The following is a 22,490-nucleotide window of genomic DNA, read 5'->3' on the forward strand; positions in this document are numbered from 1 at the left end:
GTGATACAGGAACCAGAACACACTTCTTTTGAGCAAGCCATGGGAAAAGAAAAATGGGAGAAAGCCATGGATGAAGAAATGAATGCCTTGGAAGCAAATGCTACATGGGAGTTGGTACCTTTGCCTAAAGGTAAGAATGCAATTGGCTGTAAGTGGGTTTATAAGGTGAAGCACAATGCGGATGGTTCTGTGAACAGATACAAGGCAAGATTAGTAGTCAAGGGGTATGCACAAACATATGGCATTGACTATGAAGAAACATTCAGTCCGGTTGCAAGGATGGCCACCATAAGAGCAATCATTGCTATGGCTGCATTAAAGGGATGGTCTTTACATCAGATGGATGTAAAGAATGCCTTCTTGCATGGTGATTTGCAAGAAGAGGTCTATATGGAGCAGCCACCAGGTTATGTGCATGCTATTCATCCTGAGTTTGTTTGCAGGTTGAAGAAAGCATTGTATGGCTTGAAGCAAGCACCTAGAGCATGGTCTGACAAGATAGGACAGTATCTTGTCACTATTGGCTTTCAGATTTCCAAGGCAGATTTCTCACTTTATGTGAGAAAAACAGAGAAAGGTATTATGCTACTTGTCATTTATGTTGATGATTTGATTATGACAGGTGACAGTGATGAAGATATCCTTCATGTGAAAATGCTATTGAAGCAGAAGTTTGAGATGATGGATTTGGGAGAGCTGCGTTATTTCTTGGGCATTGAGGTGATTAGATCACCAAGTGGGATATAGCTCTTGCAGAGGCAGTATGGATTGGACATGCTGTCCAAATATGGGATGACAGGCTATAAGCCTATTTCAGTTCCTTTGGAGCAGAATGTGAAGCTGAGCGCAGATGTAGGTGAGCTTCTGGAAGACCCTACTATGTACAGACGCATAGTAGGAAGTCTGATTTATATGACTATTACCAGGCCAGATTTGAGTTATGCTGTTGGATTGGTAAGTCAGTTTATGCAGGCTCCAAGGAAACCACATTTGGATGCGGCTAGATGCATACTCAGATATGTGAAGTCCACATTGCAGTATGGACTATTTTATGAGATTGAGGTTCAGATACAGTTGCATGGATACACTGATGCTGATTGGGCTGGTAGTATTTCTGATAGACGATCTACCAGTGGATATGTGTTCTCTTTTGGGAGTGCTGCAGTTACTTGGAGAAGCAAGAAACAGCCTACAGTTGCCTTGTCGAGTACAGAGGCTGAGTACAGGGGTGCAACAATGGCTGCATGTGAGGTAGCTTGGTTGCATAAGATACTTTATGATATGCATCGGCCTATAGATGGGCAAGTTGTCATTTATTGTGACAACATGAGTAGTATACACTTGGAAAATAACCCAGTCTATCATGCTAGAACAAAGCACATTGAGGTGCATTATCACTATGTGCGAGAGAGAGTTTTACTAGGTCTTATTGATCTAGTTTATGTCAGCACAGAGGATCAAGTAGCTGACATATTCACGAAGGCATTGGGCGCAGAGAAGCTGCGCAAGTTCAGAGACCTGCTTGGTGTGCAGGAATTGGGATTGAGCTCGAGGGGGAGTGTTGAGATATCGAGCTCCACTCGTGATATGCTAGAGTGACCGTTGTGCATTTATGTCACCGACTTATCAGTTGCAGATGCGGTTGGTACACTGCCCATGAATAATAGCTAGATGACAGCTATCCTTATCTACTTTAGTTCGTGGCTCAGTTAGTATGCCACCTTAGTTAGTTGAGTTTGGTTTGAGACCCATATATAGGGTTCTTCTATTTCTTTGTATGAGAGTTCTTTTGGCTTACACAACTAAGAAGAGGAAAACTGTTTTCAGCCTCCACCCTTGTGTGTATTCCCCCATTATGCAAGCAAGAAAGCTACAAGTGAGACTCCTTCCTTCTCTCCCACAATCTTGATAGACTGGCCATTAAATTTGGCTAAAACAATTTTGTCCTTAAACTCCCTTTCATGAAAGGGTTGCTATCCCAAAATTGGCTGATCAGGATTACCAATATAGAGCCTACAAATTGAGACTGAAATCTTCCAACAGGTGGCTGAGAATTACTATGTAATCTTCCTGTTGGTAGAGTACCCCTAGAATTTTGAGTATGCAGTCCAAAAGCTTGAGTATTGGCCCCATTCAAACTGCCCAAATAGTCATCATGCCTTTATGAAGCTTCTCCTACTTCATATTGACTATTTGGAATGCCTCTTCTTCCAATAATCCCATTTCCATGACCATTTTGGTTAGATGGCTGAAGTGGGATTCAAGGGCCACTGTTTGAACAAGCCGTCTCATTAACTTCTCTTGATGCCATTTGCAACTGCATGAATTTAGAGATTTGTGCCATGAGTTGTTCGTTGGATTCTACAACTTATCAATAGAAGCCTTGGTCTGATCAGTAGATAGAACCATCTGCTCCATTCTTGACAAGATGGCCTCATGTCGTTCCCTATATCTTTGTTCATGGGCACACAAAGTATTATTGAGTATACTGACTTCTCCTTGTTGCTGAAGCTCTTTAGGGTTCTCTTGAAGTGTACTATCCATCATGGAATCCCTGATTTGCTGAGCATAATCTTCATGGATCTTATTTTTGCCTTTATGTCCTGCCATATTAGTGCAGTCCTGTAGTACCCCATGTCAGAAAAATGGCTATAACTTTGGCTAGGAAGCTTCGATTTCAGAAATTTTTTGTGCGAATCGAAACTAAGAATGCTCTCTTCGAGATGAGCTATAGCACGCTATAAGAGGTTTAGGACAGAAAATTCTGTAGCTGGATTTCAGAGTCTGAACTGTCCAGTCTTGCACCTTGTCTAGACCTGTAAGTGCCCTATTTTGACCCTATGATGCAAGATAGTAACCCCAAATAGCTACCAAACCCTGCAAAAGAGTATATAGGACCTGTGGGTACCTTGTAGTACCTGCACCTGTGCTTCAGTAATAAATGGTGTACCTGTAACCGCCTGTAAATACCCTGTAAGTGACCTGTAAATTCCTTGTTTTACCCTGTTTTGGTCCTGTAGGTATTTGAGTCCTTGGAAAGTCTTCAATCTTCAATTCTCCTTTCGCTATACCTGTGTGAGGGATAAAACAGCATGACAGGCTCCCTACATGGGCTCCGAATCACTGGGAGGTGGGCAAAGTTTCCCCCGGGTCAGTTGGTTGCACCCCTTCGGGATCTTCGATAGTGAGGAAGGGTCATCTCTCTTTTGTCCCACTATCCCCCCGGGCATCCACCTTTTTCCTTGGTGGGAATATCAACATGGCAGAGGCTAGTGTTCTAAGCAATCAGCATGATATGCATTTATGAAATATTCATTCAGCCTTTCATGAGATGCAATTGAATGAGATTTTCAAAAATTGGGATAGGAGAAGGGTCTTACCGGTGCAATTCAGTGACTCACTGATTGCTAGTACTTACCCTTTTACAATATTTCAACTTGGGCAAAAGAAATTTAGCCAATCAATCGGATTAGAGTAAACAAATTCATCAATCAATGGATTCAGTCAATAGGATTCAAGTATTATGCTGAAATTTCAGATTGAAGCCTCTAATTCATTGATTGGAACTAATATGCATAAAGCAAGCATTGCATTCATGAATAGATGGATTCAAGCAAAGGTTGGCTGAGAATTTGATGAATAATGTTCAATTCTTTAATCTCTCAATCAAATGGATTAAGCTCAGCAATTGGATTAATGAGAGAGATTAAGAATTAAAGAAGAGTACCTTTGACATGACTGAAGATGACTTGATCAATCTCATATGCTTGATAGAGCTCCTGGCTGTCCAATGTTGGTAAAATAATCCACAATGCTTGTTTATCCGGTGCTTAAGAACAATCTTGGAGCTTCAAATGCTTGAAATTGAAGCATTAAACCCGTTTTCCCCAAATTTTTGCTCCATAGAAGCTCTTGATCTTCAATCTTTAACCATTTTGTGCTTAATCCTTGCAATTTGTTGAAGAATCCTTGCTGAGATGATCCCACGGGCTAAAAGGATGAAGAATCTTCAAGAAATTGTTGAAAATTGAAAGGTCGGGCTGAAGCTTTCATGGTTGCCATGGACTGTTCACCTAGGGTTTAGGAAGGGCTGAAGAATCTTGAAGAAGGCTGAATATCTCCACTTTGCTAAAGCTTAATGCTTGCCAAAAGATCAGAGAGAGTGCCAAGGCCTGAAGAGAAAGCATCCACAGCAGGGGGCAGGCTAGAATCAGCCCGAAAATTGTGCCGCAATTTTCGAGGCTATTTCTGGCTCCATAGCTGAGCCAAACTAGAGCAATCTTGTGCTCAACCTAAAGCTCTTGAAGAGAGGGATCTATTCTAGGAAATTTTTGGTCAAGAAGATCAGGGGTTTGAGAGAGATGAATAGATCTTGGTGCTGAACTTCCATGGAACCTACAGGAAACTCCAGGAAAGGGAAAAGAGAACCCCCTCTTTTCAAAGTAACCACAGTTTGTTCCCAAACTAAGCCCGATTAACCATCCTTTACCCTAATTACCTTCAATTTTGGATAAAATTTGATGACGTCCTGCCATTTAAGCTATTACCAGCCATATCTGACCTTGGATATCTCCAGATGTAGTCTCTTACTAACTGTAGATGTCCTGCAGCACTCCACTAGTCACTGTCTTGTACCATTTTTGTCTGAAATTGATTTTGAAATAAGAAAATGGGACTGAAAATGGAAGAAAAGAATGGATCAAAGACTCAAGCTCTGATACCACTTGTCAGAGAGAGAACTAGGGAGAGATAAAGAGGAGAGAGAAGACTGCAGAAGAGAGAGAAAGACTGCAAGAAGAGAGAGAAGAAGAGTGACGAGGAGAGAGAAAGACTAGATTTAGAGAGAGAAAGACAGGAAAGAAGGGGAAGCCATAGAAGCTATGAGCAAGAAGGGAGAGAAAGACTGTAATTGTATTAATGTGTCAAAAAGATGTGAAGAATTACATCTTCTCTCCTTTTATACCAATGTCAGTGTGACATGGCATAACATCAATATTATTAACACTAATTCCCAGCTTCTTACATAAACGGTAATAAAAGTGTGTATCAATCATGCCTTACATTCACAAACTAATTGAATATCATATACAAAAACATTAGATGTGGCTGTAAAATTTATACAGGGAGATGACGTCTCATCCCAAGAAGGAATGCACCAATTGCGGCCAGTTAGAAGAGTTCATGGGCTTGCGATGGATGGAGTGCTTGAGCCAATCCACCACTTGGAAGGTACGACTTAGTCTATACCATCAAAACCAGAGAAGACAGAGAGCCTTTCGGACCTTCCTTTAATATTGGAGCTTGGGATGGAGGCAACGATCGATGCATTGATACCCATGGATGCCACCAAGACATGAGATCCGTTAAGAGAGGAAGCATCTATACCATTATATGATGGGTGCTGAGTATCTCACCTGAAGATGCTGCTTGCAATTCTAAGTGTGCAAACAAAATATAGGTGGACTTATGCGAGTGTGACCGAGTTGTTCATGTACATTCTATGTACGATTCATTGATTTATGCAGGCATGGAGGCATCCTCTTCCTTTTTGGTCTTGTGATTTATGTAGGCATCTTCTATGTACTATGTTATTATCATCCTTTGTATCTTGCCATGATTCCATGAGTTTTCATCATTGATCTTGTATTTATTCTATGTATCAGTCTTGTGGTTCAAGTACATTTTGAACTCATCTTGACGACCACTGCACACTTAACATGTAATCCATTTGTAGAATATAAATACAATACATAGTGCTATATGTGGCAGGGTAGCTTGTTGCCTTGCCATAAATTTTTTTCTCTGTAACCATCGCTATTAGCATTGCAAATTTACTGCACGTGTCACTATTAGTGTCACAAACCATCGCTATTGGTATCGCTATTTGCATTGGTTTTGCGACACACATACCAATGCAAATACCGACGCCCATATTGACGCCAATAGTGACGATTTCATGGAGACCCTAATACTGACACATTTAGCAACAACGGGAGTAATTTTTTTGATGAACATTTTTGTCGCTTTGAACATTGGTATGAGGCTTGTATCTTGTAGTGCAATCAATAGATTGATTAGTAAGTTAATTAATTAATTAGTTAATAGTTAATTTTATCTGCTAACTAATAGACTTAATAGTTATTAAACCAATTAATTATTTAGTTAAATTAAATAAATAATTAATAATTTAATTGATTAGTAAGTTAATTAATCAATTAATTAATTAGTTAATTAATCAACTTAATAGTTATTAAGCCAATAAGTTAATTAAGCGACTTAATAGTTATTGAACCAATTAGTAACTAATTAACTTATTATTTAATTAATAAGATAATTAATTAGGAAATTAATTATTATGATTGATTAGTTAGATTAATTAGTAAGTTAATTGATTAATTAATTAGTTAATTAAATACTTAATTTAAGAGAACAAAAAGTTTTTTGTGCTTTTTGTTATGTGTGTGTATGTGGAGAGAGAGAGAGAGAGAGAGAGAGAGAGAGAGAGAGAGAGAGAGAGAGAGAGAGAGAGAGAGAGAGAGAGAGAGAGAGAGAGAGAGAGAGAGAGAGAGAGAGAGAGAGAGAGAGAGAGAGAGAGAGAGAGAGAGAGAGATGCGGGGTGGGGACGAGATAGATGTGGGCGGGGACGGTCGAGGGTGGGCGGTCTTGGACGCGTGACTCTAAGTTTGGGGGTGCTATGGAAACCAGCGCCCCCTTTCACCAAATTGTTAAGCCCTTCCCCCCTTTTAAACATAATGCCCTTTTTATTAACATTAGCTTGATTGTTGTTAGTCTTCTTTTTATTGGAATTTTGATTAAAATTAGCTTAATGAAAACCATGATCTGCAAATTTCATTTTTTCTTTAGTTTCTATAGACTTCTTTGATTTTAATCAAGACTATCCTTAACAAAATATCCCATCTTCATGCATTTGAAGCATGCATTAAGCAAATTCCTGTAAGATAGAGGTTGTTTTGTGATCAGATTTCCCTTGAAATTAGATATGAGAAGAAAGTCAGAGAGCTTGTTAATCAAATCCATTTTAATTAATATTTGGGGGAACCATCAAGGATTAACCATGTTTCTTGGTCTCTTCCCTAATATCTTCCCAAAAGGGACCATCAGAGTTTTAACAAAGGGCCAAAGGTCCTTGGGAAGGTGTGTGAGCTCAATCAATTGAATTTGGAATTGAAATGATAATCCATTGATGTATCATGTTGATTACCCTCTCAAAGATCATACACTAAACTTCCTTTACTAGGTGAAGGAGTTTATGTCTACGGAACTTAAAAAACTACAACAACTGGCTAGGAATTTTCTCTAGTCATGGAATAGTGAAACATTAAAACTTCCCAAGGTAGCTTTGGAGGACTACATAGAACAAACAAGAGGGTGGCCTAGGATTGTGGAAAATCAGAGTTTGCAGCAGTAGAATGTGTGCACAAGAGGGAGAGAAGAGCTCAAAGTACAAGAATGAAATCTTGCTTACTAAGTTGCTTAGAGTACAACTTGGGTACACTCTCTCTCAAGTGATAGTGACCCATAGGCTGTTTATATAGCCCTTTTCCAGCTAGGGTTAGGGTTTCCCCTGCCCTTAGGGCTATTCACACCCATCTACCCTTATACTCCCTTGCTTACAGTGGGTTTCTATGCCCATCTTCTAACACCCCCCCTCAATGCCAGGGTGGCATTGGATTACAAGACATGTAAACGATCCCCCCCTTTTTGGATGCCTTTATAAATCAGGCTTACAAGGTTGTTCTAGGTAGATGATTTAAATAGTCAAAACAGTCGATCTTCAGATGAATTGGAGACATAGTTGGCCACCAATTCTTTGGGTATTTCAGGAGTGTTGGGGCATTTACTTGTTATATGCCCTGTCTTCTTGCATTTGTTACATTTCATCTTCTCGGGATACTTCTTCCAGCAGTTGTTTACAAGATGTCCTTTTTTCTTGCAGAAAGAACATTTAGTGAGAACTGTATGAACCAATACTTGTTCACGGGAATTTGAAGTTGCCTGACTGTTGCTGCTTTCTTTGTGGTTCCTCTTTTCTTCATCCAAACAGGATTGAATGGTACTTGCCAAAGTAGGATCTGGAATGTTTGTGAGAGTGGTTACAAGAGTAGGGAACACCTGTTTTACAGCTTTTAGGAGAATAGCAATAGCATCTTCTTCAAGTATTGGAGCTTGTACAGAAGCAAGTTGTGCCATAAGTCCCTTCATATGAGAAATGAATTTTCCCAAATCTTCTCCTGAACGGTATTCCAAGCTGAAGAATTCAATTTTAAGGAAGATTTTAGTATTCTTCCCAGTGGCTCCATAGAGCTTTTCAAGATCATCCCATTTTTCTTTAGCAGTGTTTAGTTGATCAACATGATGAATCAAGGATTCATCTAAGTGTAGCATTATGATTGCTTGAGCCCGTTGGTCATCCTCTATATCAATCATATTTGCAGAGTTTACAACTCTATTGCCTTGAATAAGAGGCCAATACCCTCTCTCCATCATTTTGTATTTTATAAGTACTTGCCATGGATGGAAATCCTTACCATCGAACTTTCGAATTTGAGGACGGACATCAGCATATGTTGTAGTCATTGGGAAGGTCTTACCACTTGTTGGGACAAGGGCAGTGTCTAGTCCCTTACAAACCTTTTACTGAATGCGGAAGCAATTTAGACAAAGTGAAGTCAAAGTTGTAATGAAGAGAAAGGCTGAAAATCATATAAGTGTAATATTTCCAGGTATGACTTTGGTGGTCCTTTCTTATGTGCAAACTTCTTCCGTGGTTTAATAGTCTTTTTAGGTTTTAATGAAGTAAACCTAGACTGGACTTCAGGCTCCTCCTTGTGGTACGGCTTAGTGGATGAGGCTTGTGTTGGACACGGTTTGTCTATGATCTCAATGCTTGTTGCTGATGACTCTGAGGAGAGTATGATAACACTCATGCTATTGATTTTACTGACTAAAGTACTTGAGACAATGTCACTTACGGTATGCAATACACTTCTTGTGCATAATGGTTTATGTGTTTATTTTACACATAACCTTATAACAATGTATGAAGAGGAATAAAAAAAAACTCACTGGTTTTAGTGAATGTCCAGCAAGCTATTCAACTGATGATTTATGATTAGTGTTAAGAGACCACTATTGTCAAGCTTAGTGAAGTGCTTGAATGGAACCCGGTTTGAAGTCGGCTTCTCGATGCTTGGTGATGTCCGTTAATCATGCCCAAGAGCTTTAGACTCTGGAATAGGATTCAGAGACTCTGCTTCAGTGATTAGAATCACTGTTAATGAAGCTCAGAGTGTAAAAATCCCAAAATGTCAAGCTTGGAGCTTGTTGGCTATGGCTGCCCAAAAAACACAGTTAGGGTTTGGCTTGTAGCAGCCAGCACAGGGAGAATTTCTCAGAGCCCTCTTAGCTGAGGGTAGCCCACTTGGGGGGCTATCAAAGCCCCAAGATAGCCGTACGGATTGCGCCGCCTGCTGCGTGTACAGCAGCCCGAATTCTGCGCTGTCAGAAACTGCGCCGTTTTTCCAATGTTGGCAATGCTGGCCTCACGCGTGGACTATGTCAGTGCTTGAGCTTACAGAGAGCTGCGCCCTGATGTGGAGAAGAAGTCTCCATAAGAAATCTCAGGCTGATATGGCCTCCTTTGTCCTCCTCAAGTCCTCCAATGGAGGTAGGTTGCAGGCAGCTATGGAGGAAAGAAGGATAGAGTGAAGAAAAATGACAGCTAGTGTGCACTTAGTGATGACTGATGCTGAGGGAAGCTGAGGAGATCAGAGATGGCTCTGATACCATGTGGAAAATCAGAGTTTGCAGCAGTAGAATGTGTGCACAAGAGGGAGAGAAGAGCTCAAAGTACAAGAATGAAATCTTGCTTACTAAGTTGCTTAGAGTACAACTTGGGTACACTCTCTCTCAAGTGATAGTGACCCATAGGCTGTTTATATAGCCCTTTTCCAGCTAGGGTTAGGGTTTCCCCTTCCCTTAGGGCTATTCACACCCATCTACCCTTATACTCCCTTGCTTACAGTGGGTTTCTATGCCCATCTTCTAACAAGGATTACCCAACCTACTCAAACTATTAGAAAGAATGGTAGCCAAATAGATTGTCCAAACCTTCTAGCATAAATAAAAAGATTAGGTGACTCTAATCCTAAAGAGCTATTATAATTTTCCCTTTGAAGGATACCCAAGATGGAGGGAGAGAGAGAAAGGGTGATGAGAGAGAGGACATGTGATAGGTGTAATTTTTTCTCACTAGAAAGGGGTCAACGGTCGCCCGTTATCGGACAAATTTTTTTAATGGCAACCCATTCCTAGTAAGAGTAACTTTTTGCCCAATTGGATTTGTAGGTTTTCTTTGCCCAATAAGGGGCTTCCGACGACCCTTTTTGGGCATAGGAAGAAGAAAGAGCAACAATGTGGGTTTTTTTTCGCCCAAGAAGGGGCTGCCAGTGACCCCCTCTTGGTAGAAAAAAAACCTGTATGTCCAAGAATGTATGGGGGGAAGAGAGAGTAATAGAGTGATGAGAGAGGAATGAGAGAGAGACAATACGAATGCGGCAATGTTTGAACAAGTGTGCTTTTTTTTTGCGAGCTTGTGTATAAGCTTCTACTTTGTATGGCTATCACATATTATGCTTTAAGGAGTGTAAAGTTACTCTCGCTAGGAATGGGTTTCTCTCATAAATTTATGAGAGAAACCCATTCCTAGCGAGAGTAACTTTTCACCCAATTAGATTTGTGGGTTTTCTTCACCCAATAAGGGGCTATCGGTGACACCTTGTTGGCAAAAAAACAAACCACAGTTCTGAGAATAGATACCATGGGAAGAAGAGAGAGCAACATAGTGTGGGGTTTTTTTTGCCCAAGAAGGGGTTGTTGGCGACTTCTTCTCGAGGGAAAAATAACGCACATGTCCAAGAATGCATGGAGAGAGAGAGAGAGAGAGAGAGAGAGAGAGAGAGAGAGAGAGAGAGAGAGAGAGAGAGAGAGAGAGAGAGAGAGAGAGAGAGAGAGAGAGAGAGAGAGAGAGAGAGAGAGAGAGAGAGAGAGAGAGAGAGAGAGAGAGAGAGAGAGAGAGAGAGAGAGAGAGAGAGAGAGAGAGAGAGAGAGAGAGAGAGAGAGATGTGTACATACCTGTGAGATTAAGAAAATATTTCACAACTTGAGGGAAGAGGAGACGTGTCATAGGGGGGTGTGTGGCCTTATATAACCACTTTGAGATAGTGGGGCATTAAATGCATGTCACAGAGAGAGAGAGAGAGAGAGAGAGAGAGAGAGAGAGAGAGAGAGAGTGTGTGTGTGTGTGTGTGTGCCAGAGAGAGAACTAGGGAGAGAGAAAGAGGAGAGAGAAAGACTAGATTTAGAGAGAGAAAGACAAGAAAGAAGGGGAAGCCATAGAAGCTGTGAGCAAGAAGGGAGAGAAAGAATGTAATTGTATTAATGTGTCAAAAAGATATGTAAAATTACATGTCCTCTCCTTTTATACCAATGTTAGTGTGACATGGCATAATATCAATGTTATTTACACTAATTCCTTATTCTCATCTTCTTACAATCCATCCCCACTCAAAATGAAGGTTTTTGTCCTAAAAAACAAATATCAGACTTATTGGTATAGCCAAGTGGGGGGCTGCAGAGTACTACTCTGTACAGCATTACAAGTGGTAAAGGAAAAGATTACCTAATACTCAATAGTAGTACTAATCTATACAGAAGGTCAAAATCAGCCTGTAGCCACCCGGATCAAAAGGAAAAGTTGTATCATTGCCATGCATTGGATCAACTTTCATAAGATCGAAATCAAATATTGCTAGAAGCATGATCATCATGATGGTACTCACTAACGAAGTCACCATTGCATGATGATCATCCAAATCCACATGCTCTCCATAATCTGCCTTCTTGAACTAAACTTCTTATTGTGGACTCATACCAAAATGGTCTTCAACAAGATGTTCTCCATCATTTGCATCATAATATTCAAATACCAAGAATATTTTGGCAGACTTTGCCCTACATGTGGCTTGGTGATTACAAGATAGTGGCTTAGCACAACGATAGCATAAGCCCGCAGCATGCAGTTCCCATATTGTATCACTAGTAAGGTGTCTAATGCATTTAGCCTTAGATAGCAATTTACACACCTGCTCATCACCATTGGTCAGCTCTATAATAGTTTTGACATGCTGCTCATAGTGATCTTGCTGTTCATGTATAACAGATGGCTGTCCATGCTCATCATGTACTACAGATGGCTGTCCATGCTCATGACCATATTGCTCATGCTGTCCATACTGCATATGGTGATAATAGCCCTGCTGCACATCAGAGGGACAGTTTGGTTGAGCATATGCATTTGCTTCCACTGATGTTTGCTGCTCACATACATAAGCATGCTGCCTTTGATCATTAGTCCCACATCATTGATCATAATCACTTGCTTGTTGTTGATCAAAGCTAGAAGTGCACTGATAAGCATAACCATTTCCGTCACATCCATAAGAATTGGGCTGGTCAACTAAGAGAGCTTCACAAGTATAATCATAACTATTTTGTTGAAGAGATGGATGCTCATAAGTATAAGCATGTTGACCATAATAACCATTCTGCTGCCAAGGTTCAATGGAATGATACTCTGCATTATGATATGGTACATAATATTTATAAGCATTAACATGCTGTCCATATGTACTTGCATACTACTCATATTCATTTGCATGTTGTTGCTTTTCATATTCATAAGATGCATGTAGATCATAGTGTGTACCATTAGCATATACATGTTGTCCATAAGCATAAGCATTTGATTCAAGTGTACCATCAGCATATAGATGCTGGCCATGAGCATAAGCATTTGATTCAGGTCTTGCTGTTTTTTCCATAACCGCCTTTATAAGAGCAATACACTGATCAACCAAAACTCCAAGTTTGTCAATTCCAGCTTGTGTTTGAAGCCAACCTTGTCCAAGTTTATCAATATTAGCATGTGTTTGAAGCCAACCTTGTTCACTAGAGCTGGAGCTATTGTTCTCACCTGCCATTGCAGTCAAGTTGAAGAGATATGTTGTTCCTTGAAAAATATAAGTCCAAATAAGGTGTATGATAGCTTAACTCGAAGATTAGGATGTCTAATATCAAGTAGAAATCCTGGTTTGAATTTAGGAGTAGCAATACCCCTCTTTGTTTAAGAATTTCCAGAATTGTCCACAGTGAACTGCTAGTGAACTGCCGGTACTAAATAGGCTCTAGCTCGAGAAATATGTGTCCAAATGAGACGTTTGATGGCTCCACTCGAAGCTTATGATGTCTAGTATCAATTCCAATTGTTCCTTTGTCGTTAGAATGATGCTACTAATTTCTATAGCAACTTTCCCAAATCTATCCCTGTTTGGACTGCACCCTGTTTTGGCCCTATTCCAAGTGTTTTGAGTACTTCTTATCCAACTTGCATCAATACCCAATACCTATACACTCAAATGAGTAGGAGAGAGAATTCCATGAATATGGAATTACAAGATTGCATCCCCAAAGCATCATACCCTTGAGAATGCTCCATTTTCAAGATTCCAGTTATTGTACACTTGAATCATGAGAATAATGAACAGGATGCCATGGCTGCGTTGGACATGGGCTCAGATCAGACTTTCGGGTAAACAAGCCTTCTATAAAAGTGAGAGTTGCAACACCGTCAGCATGGTCCTTCCTTTTTAACTACTATGCCTTCCAGTCAAATAGTAATCCATCACATGCCAGAGTGCTTGTCAATCTTGTCATCACAGCTAGGAAAGCAGCCTGCATTTACAGAATATTTATGCAATTATTCAGAGCATGCTGGTAATGACATTCTTTGCAAAAAGTTGTCTCTTCATGAGGTAAGGTCCGGTGGCCATCAAAGAAGAAGCAGTTTCAAAAATCAAATCCAGAACTGGAAATACAGAAGCATTTCTTAAACTGATGTTTCCTTCACTTGAGAAGGAAGCTCACAATGGGAGCATGCCACTATCCCCTTCTTGACTAAATTTCTAAACTCCCTCAAGGGCATGCTGTTTCATGTGGATATGATCTATTACATTGTTCAAGATTTTTGTTATACGACCAATCTACAGATGCTGCAATGAAATCACCTCCAACTTCAAAATGTTGGGGCCTTCTGAAAAGACTTCACTGCTAAGGCAGCTTGTGGTCAAAGGATGAAACAGGGCTGCAAAAGAGTCTGTCTTCTTGAAGATGAGTCTTGAAAAGACAATAGAGAGACTGCTGAATCTGATGGGTCAGAGCCTCCGTTGAATGAAGATGATGCAGACAATACAGTTCCGCCTTATGCTTCCTTAAACAACCACTTTCTCTTTTGTTGGTTGAAATGAGCACAATAGTAAAAGGCTACTGCGTATAGCCATGAATCACTGTGAATAGCCACGAGAGAGAGCCAATCCTGATCCTCCAAGCTATCTCTTGCAAAGTTAATACCTAGGGCAGGCTCAGGGAGCTCTGGAAGGCGCAGAAGGCTACGCCCCTTCTCAAGTCGAGGTAGTCCATAGGTAGGACCTCTTCCACATCAGCAGATGGTGTTTTTGATGACCAGGAAGTGATCAGATTTGGGAAGCTTCAACCTCGTCATGAGCAACCTGCATCCGCATCGCAGAGAAGTATGTCTGCTTCGCAAGACCGTGCCCAGCTTCTTATTCAGGAAGGTTGCCTAGGGCTTTTTTGAGGATTTGAAAAGTTTGATCACAGAAGAGGTTTCAAGTTGTCGACATATGTGCATTGGTGGATTCGACAGGGTATAACTCGATCACTTGCAGAGCATTCCCCGACTGTCAGAATTCCTGCACACATGCTGGACATGTTAAATCATGTCAACAAAGCTGCAGCTACTCTAAGGCTGGAAGGTTCAGAAGTATCTGTTAAGAATATATCTGAAGCCTTGAACAAGCTAGATGAAATGGTATCTGTTGCTTTGAAGGCTACAAAAAATATTGTCTCTCTAGATAAGGCTAAACAATGGGATAATACCAGCAGCCCAGGCGATGAAAGCACGCATAACTACATTGCAGATCCACGCCTTGAAAATGATCCTTGGGAAGCTGCCGACAAGATGTTTCTGCGGAAGGATATAGATGCTCTATTGGAAGTGAGTTTGGGCAAGAGAGAGCGCGAAATTGTTCGTCTGCTTCCCTGCTTCTGAGCCGGCCCCTGCGTCTTCTTCCTCCTTCTCCCAGCCACACTTCTTCATCCATTGCTTGCTCCACTTCATATTTTGTGGTCCCTTCAGTTCAGTCCAATGAAAACTCCTGTAGAAAACTCAGATTCCAACAACCGCAGCATATTGAGGAGGCTGTCTTCGTGCTTTGACAACAGCTTTGTATGTTTCATCAGCACTTAAACCAGTCCATGGCACAGCTCCAGTGCGCATCTCAACCATGACACATCCAAAACTCCAGACATCAGATTCTGGTGAAATTCCCACACGGTCATCATCAAAGAGATTAAGAGCGGACTTCCGCGATGGAGGAGATCCGTAGAAGAGCTGAGTTCTTGAAGGATCTGGCTTCATTTGTTGACGCCGGTGCACTTTACGACATCACAACTAGCATCATCCGTATCATCGTTATCATTTGTAGTACTGTGCATCCTGTTGGAAGCCAGTGGTCGAACAGTATGCACGAATACATTGCGAATGATGATGTCCACGATCATGAAGAAGACATCTCAAAATATCGTGATGTAAGCAGCGGCCATAACTTCAAGCGAGGAGCCTCAGATTGAACAAGATTCCAGGGAAAAAAGAATAGAGAAGGAAGGCCATTTCTGCTTTCCAATCCAGCAGCCGTGGAGGTGTCAGGACGTTGTCAGATCTTAACAGACGCTCCGATTCTGATAACGAGGACGCGACACAAGAATATTACACTGGCGGCGAGAAAAGTGGCATGCTGGTTCAGGATCCTCAGAGGGGTAATTGAGTGGATGCAATATTCGAATAGGCCAAACGGATGGGTGCTCAAGAAGGGCCCTCAGAACCTCCTTCAGCTCGTACACCAAGTAGGAGTACATTCACTGGGGTGGAACACACACTTATAGGAGAACCAGTACAGTAAGGAGGCCACTCGAATCGTCACAACTGTCGCTCTTCTGGTGCTGCTAAGCTTCAAGAGGGACTCACCTCACAAGCTAAAATAGGGTTGGAGAAATCAAAGCAAGGAGGCCATTTCTACCCTCAAGGACAGAATAGGATTCAACCACCACTGGTTCATATCCAAGAGGAAAAACTGAAGCAACTGTGGAAGGAGGAGCTCAAAAGGGCTTCAAATCTTTGAAATCTTCAACTCCAAGAACAGTAGGGTTTCCAAGAGAGAAGGAGGGCTTGTAAATGAAGAGGGAAGCTTGGCACAGGTCGCATGACAGCATACTCCCAGCTTGCTACTCCACGTGGGATCAAAGCCATCAAGTATTCATCCTGTAGGTATTGAAGCAAGGAAGTTATTCCAGGTGATTGTTGGCCAAGAAACTCAGGGGTTTGAGAGAAATGAACAGATCTTTAGGGCTGATCTTCCATGAAACCTACAGGAAACTCCAGGAAAGGGGAAAGAGAAACCCCTCTTTTCAATGTAACCACAGTTTGTTCCCAAACTAGGCCCGGTTAACCATCCTTTACCCTAGTTACCTTCAATTTTGCATAAAATTTGATGACATCCAGCCATTTAAGCCTTTACCCGCTATATCTGACCTTGGATATCTCCAGATGTAGTCTTTTACTAACTGTAGATGTCCTGCAGCACTCCACTAGTCACTGTCTTGTACCATTTTTGTCTGAAATTGGTTTTGAAATAGGAAAATGGGACTGAAAATGGAAGAAAATAATGGATCAAAGACTGAAGCTCTGATACCACTTGTCAGAGAGAGAACCAGGGAGAGAGAAAGAGGAGAGAGAAAGACTAGATTTAGAGAGAGAAGGACAAGAAAGAAGGGGAAGCCATAGAAGTTGTGAGCAAGAAGGGAGAGAAAGACTGTAATTGTATTAATGTGTCAAAAAGATATGTAAAATTACATGTCCTCTCCTTTTATACCAATGTTAGTGTGACATGGCATAATATCAATGTTATTTACACTAATTCCTTATTCTCATCTTCTTACAGAGAGAGAGAGAGAGAGAGAGAGAGAGAGAGAGAGAGAGAGAGAGAGAGAGAGAGAGAGAGAGAGAGAGAGAGAGAGAGAGAGAGAGAGATTGGGAGACATGTGCCGTACAAGAGTGAGAGGGGGGGAGGGGTGTTAGTCATGTTTTTCTACACCAAATATTGGGGCATCGACGACCCCTTTTTTGGTGACAAATGATCCCAGTCCACATGCACTGTCTCTCATTAGTCATCATGGCCCACACACACACTCTCTCTCATACATTGGACCCTAAACCCAAATAACTAAGATATATGCGAGTGCCGGTGGTGAGCCCTTTCTCGGCACAGGTAGAACAATCCTAATCCACATGCACTTGTAGTACTCTCTCTTCATTCCCTAAAAAAAAATCCCATACAACTAACATATTAATGTACAATCATATTAACTGATTGATTAGTATTACTATACCAACATATTGGATTATATAAAATGATTAATACTAATATATAGATTAATATACAAGTTAAATAATATTAATATAATAATGGTTCACTTCAAACTAATTGATAACTATAATAACTAATTAATTAATAAACTAGTTGATACGCATGAACTAATAAACAAGTTAACTAACACCAACTAAGAAATTACTTGATAATTTAATTGATATAATTTGACCAATACACCAACTAACTAATCAATAAACTAATTAATACAATCTTACTAAATAATATTTGATTTATATATGTGTTAAATAATTTGTATTTCAATAAAAGAAATCATTAATAATTTAATCAATAGATTAATATTAATCAATTGAGTAATAAATAGTTTTAATTATTAAATAATAATGTGATAAATTATTTAATATTTTTAATAAAATAAATACATAAAATTAAAATTAGCAATTACTACTTGAATTAAAGATATTTATTGGTTGTTAATAGTTATTTTAATTTATTTTAATTTAAGTAATTTATAACTAATTCATAAATAATCGAGTAATACTTATTAGTTATTAATTTTAACTAATTTGGCATTAGTTTCAAGTAAATAATTTTTGGTTATTCCTCATAAGTTATTAATATTAAGTAATTAGTTATTAATTTCAACTAATCGACCAATATAAAATTTTATTGAGTAAGTAATTGACTTAATAGTTATTAAACTAATTAGTTATTTATTAATTATTGATTTTAAACACTTAGTTATTAATTTTAACTAATTAACTAATATATAATTTTACCAATTAATTAATAATTAATTATTTAGTTGGTTAAGTGGTTACTTAATTTTTATTAGTTACTTAATTAATCAATAGATTGATTAGAAAGTGAATTTGGTTAATAATTAATTAATAGCTAATTGATTAATAATTAATCAATTAGTTAGTAATTAATTTTTTTCAATTGTTATTTCACTTAATAGTTAGTAAACCAATTAGTTATTTAGTAAAATTGATCAATTAATCAATTAATTAATTACTTAATTAATTAATCAATTAATCAATCAATTAATTAATTACTTAATTAGGAAGTTAATTTAGTAATTCAACTAATTAGTAAGATTTATTAATTAGATTAATTAGTAAGATTAATTAATAATATTGATTAGTAAGTTAATTAATCAATTAAATAATTAGTTAATTAATTACTTGCTTAATTACATGTTAATTAGTTACTTAATTAATTATTAAATAATTAAATTTTAGAAGTTATTAATTAACTAGTTAATTAAAAAAAGGTATTACTTAATTTTTATTAGTTACTTAATCAACACTACAAGGATATAGGGGCATAGCGACGAGCATTTGTGATGCAAATTAGCGGCGTCACTATTTGCATTACAAATAGCGATGATACTCTGAGAAAAAAAACGCGAGCGTGAAACCCGAGCACAACATTTTGCCACAAAGAGTTTGAGAGAGAGCAAAAGAGATCGTGGCTTTGGTAGGGAGAGGGAGAGGAAGAGAGAAAGAGAGCTTCTCACCGTCATTGTTTGTGAAGAAGAGGAGGGAATGCACGAAGGAAGAAGAGGGGTCGTTGTGAAGAGGAGATGAATAATCCATCCTTAAGCCTTTGCGGTGAGTACATTGCCTCCTCTTGGTTTGTTCTTGTTCTTTCTTCTTTTCTTTTGTTTGTTTTTCTTGAGAATAAAAAGAGGATGAGAACAAAAACTAGTTGTTTGTCGTAACATAGATGAAATGGAAAACGATGATGGTCATGACATTCAAGATCGTGAGGCGTATCTTAATTAGCATGTCATGTGTCCTTGCTCTCAATGCAAGCTGCCAATTAGATGAAAGCGTCGCTTGTCTATAGAACACGTACAATGCTACAATGAGTTTCAATCGGATATCATTGTTCAGGTGATCTCAGACTTTGAGTAAACGGTAATAAAAGTGTGTATCAATCATGCCTTACATTCACAAACTAATTGAATATCATATACAAAAACATTAGATGTGGCCGTAAAATTTATACAGGGAGATGATGTCTCATCCCAAGGAGGAATGCACCAATTGCAGCCAGTTAGAAGAGTTCATGGGCTTGCGATGGATGGAGTGCTTGAGCCAATCCACCATTTGGAAGGTACGACTCAGTCTATACCATCAAAATCAGAGAAGACAGATAGCCTTTCGGACCTTCCTCCAATCTTGGAGCTTGGGATGGAGGCAACGATCGATGCATTGATACCCATGGATGCCACCAAGACATCAGATCCATTAAGAGAGGAAGCATCTATACCATTATATGATGGGTGCTGAGTATCTCACCTGAAGATGCTGCTTGCAATCCTAAGTGTACAAACAAAATATAGGAGGACTTATGCGAGTGTGACCGAGTTGTTCAAGTACATTCTATGTACGCTTCGTTGATTTATGCAGGCATGGAGGCATCCTCTTCCTTTTTGGTCTTGTGATTTATGTAGGCATCTTCTATGTACTATGTTATTATCATCCTTTGTATGTTGCCATGATTCCATGAGTTTTCATCAATGATCTTGTATTTATTCTATGTATCAGTCTTGTGGTTCAAGTACATTTTGCACTCATCTTGACGACCATTGCACACTTAACATGTAATCCATTTGTAGAATATGAATACAATACATAGTACTATATGTGGCAGGGTAGCTTGCTACCTTGCCATAATTTCTTTTCTCTATAACCATCGCTATTAGCATCGCAAATTTACTACACGTGTCAGTATTAATGTCGCAAACCATCGCTATTGGTGTCGGTATTTGCATTGGTTTTGTGACACACATACCGATGCAAATAACGACGCCCATATTGACGCCAATACGACGATTTCATGGAGACCCTAATACTGACACATTTAGCAACAATGGAAGTAATTTTTTTGATGAAAATTTTGATCGCTTTGAACGTTGGTATGAGGCTTGTATCTTGTAGTGCAATCAATAGATTGATTAGTAAGTTAATTAATTAATTAGTTAATAGTTAATTTTGTCTGCTAATTAATAAACTTAATAGTTATTAAACCAATTAATTATTTAGTAAGGTCAAATAATTAATTAATAATTTAATTGATTAGTAAGTTAATTAATCAATTAATTAATTAGTCCTCGGAGACCTTTTTTAACAACATGTACGTTAGAGGATGGGTATATTCATAGAATCATTAGAGACTCCAAGGCACTAGTGCAAGGAGGTTGATGATATGATTAGAAATGAGTGGGACCCCCATTAGCTAAAGAAGCATGAGGGCTTTGGGGTAGAAATCAATGGCACTGATTGGGTCTTTTTATCAAATTGCATGTTTTATGTTTGAGATAGTAACCATCGACTCACAGCATGGATGAATGAGATATGCATATGTGAGTGCCCCTAAACCATAGGACCTTAACATTCTGCAATGTGTTTGTTGCTTACATCATTGTTAACACAATTGATTGTTTGCAATAGCCTTTCTAGATGACACAAGGCAACATGTGCATGTTGATTGTTGCCTTGTGAAAGTGACATCTGTGGTAGAGGGGGAGATTTTGTTAGCTATTTCTTATACAAATAGGTATGCAATGGACCATATTCATGAGATCCTAATATAGAATATACATAGGCTAGCATAAAAGGGGGTTGTCCATACCTCATATCCAGACCTTGTTTGTGAAGCAAGGATGCTAGGGCACGCTGATCACGGAACTATTTTTGACAAGCTAACAACTGATGAGACAAAGGCATGGGTACAAGCACAGAAAGTTGGCGCCCATTTCTGCATGGTACAAGGCATCATTGATTGCACTTGCCCACATTATGTGGAAGGTATGTAGTTCTTCAAGCTAACTTAACAATGTTTTTCTTGACATTATTTTTCCTAATACAATGATGTTGTCCCTAATTACCAAGTGTAGGACGAGTATGATATGGCAGTGTGACCAATCGAACAAAAATGGACATAGCTCTCCGACTCTTAGTTTAGAACCAAGTGGGGTGAGGCATACTATAGTGTCAATGAAAAGCTCATCAAGAAAACTCGACGTTTACTAAGAGTTGCAGAACCTAGCTTCTTAGAGAGAAGTGATATCAGTAAGTTGCTACCTCTTTGTACCTACCATTTATACGCACTCAAACTACGTTGGTCCAAAGTAACAATGTTTTTGTCAATGCAAAATTGTCTCATGCTTGGAATGGGGCTCCAAGATGGGGGGTTTATTGAACAAGGAGGGAGTAGTTGGTATTAACCGACATAACTTTGATTCAAGCAGATGGAAATGCAATGTTTCAAAGTTGGGTAAATCAAGTGACCTTTTGGGCCATGTTGTAAGATGGTGAAAAGAGATTTCTTTTGAGTTGGGAGGACAATTATAAGATTTGAGTGGAACACGATTTGTTCTTCCAATACACCTAGGAGATAAAAGAGAAAACATAGAGAGCAAATGTTTCGTGTCACAGTCTTCCATGATTTCAAGCCGGATGAAGATATAGAGTCACAGAAGTCAACGAAGTTGGTAGCATGGAGGCTTCTGTACATGTAGTTCACAATATCCTTCTTTAGTAGCATGCTTGTGGTGCTATCTTGCCAATCCATTCCAGAATTGTAATGGTTCAGGTTCATGTATGGGAAGATGGAGAGGGGGGCTATACAAACTCTGCCGCGAGAGTGTGAGGATTGGGCAAATGTGTAGGAGGATCAGTGCATGTATGACGATTACCAAATAGAGCAAGAGAGGGATGAGGAGGTGTATCGAATATGCCCTATTTTCCTCAACTATCCAGAAGGTGAATACCCCTCCAATGAGAAAGGTTTGTACAAAAAATACTCAAGGAAAAATCAAACAAAAGAGACACAAGGATCCAGAGGCATGGTAAGTAAAATGAGTTGCATTCTTAG

Source organism: Lygodium microphyllum, chromosome 5, assembly GCF_053477565.2.
Source record: "Lygodium microphyllum isolate KBCC chromosome 5, Lygodium_microphyllum_v1.1.10, whole genome shotgun sequence".
In the NCBI taxonomy this organism is placed as follows: Eukaryota; Viridiplantae; Streptophyta; class Polypodiopsida; order Schizaeales; family Lygodiaceae; genus Lygodium; species Lygodium microphyllum.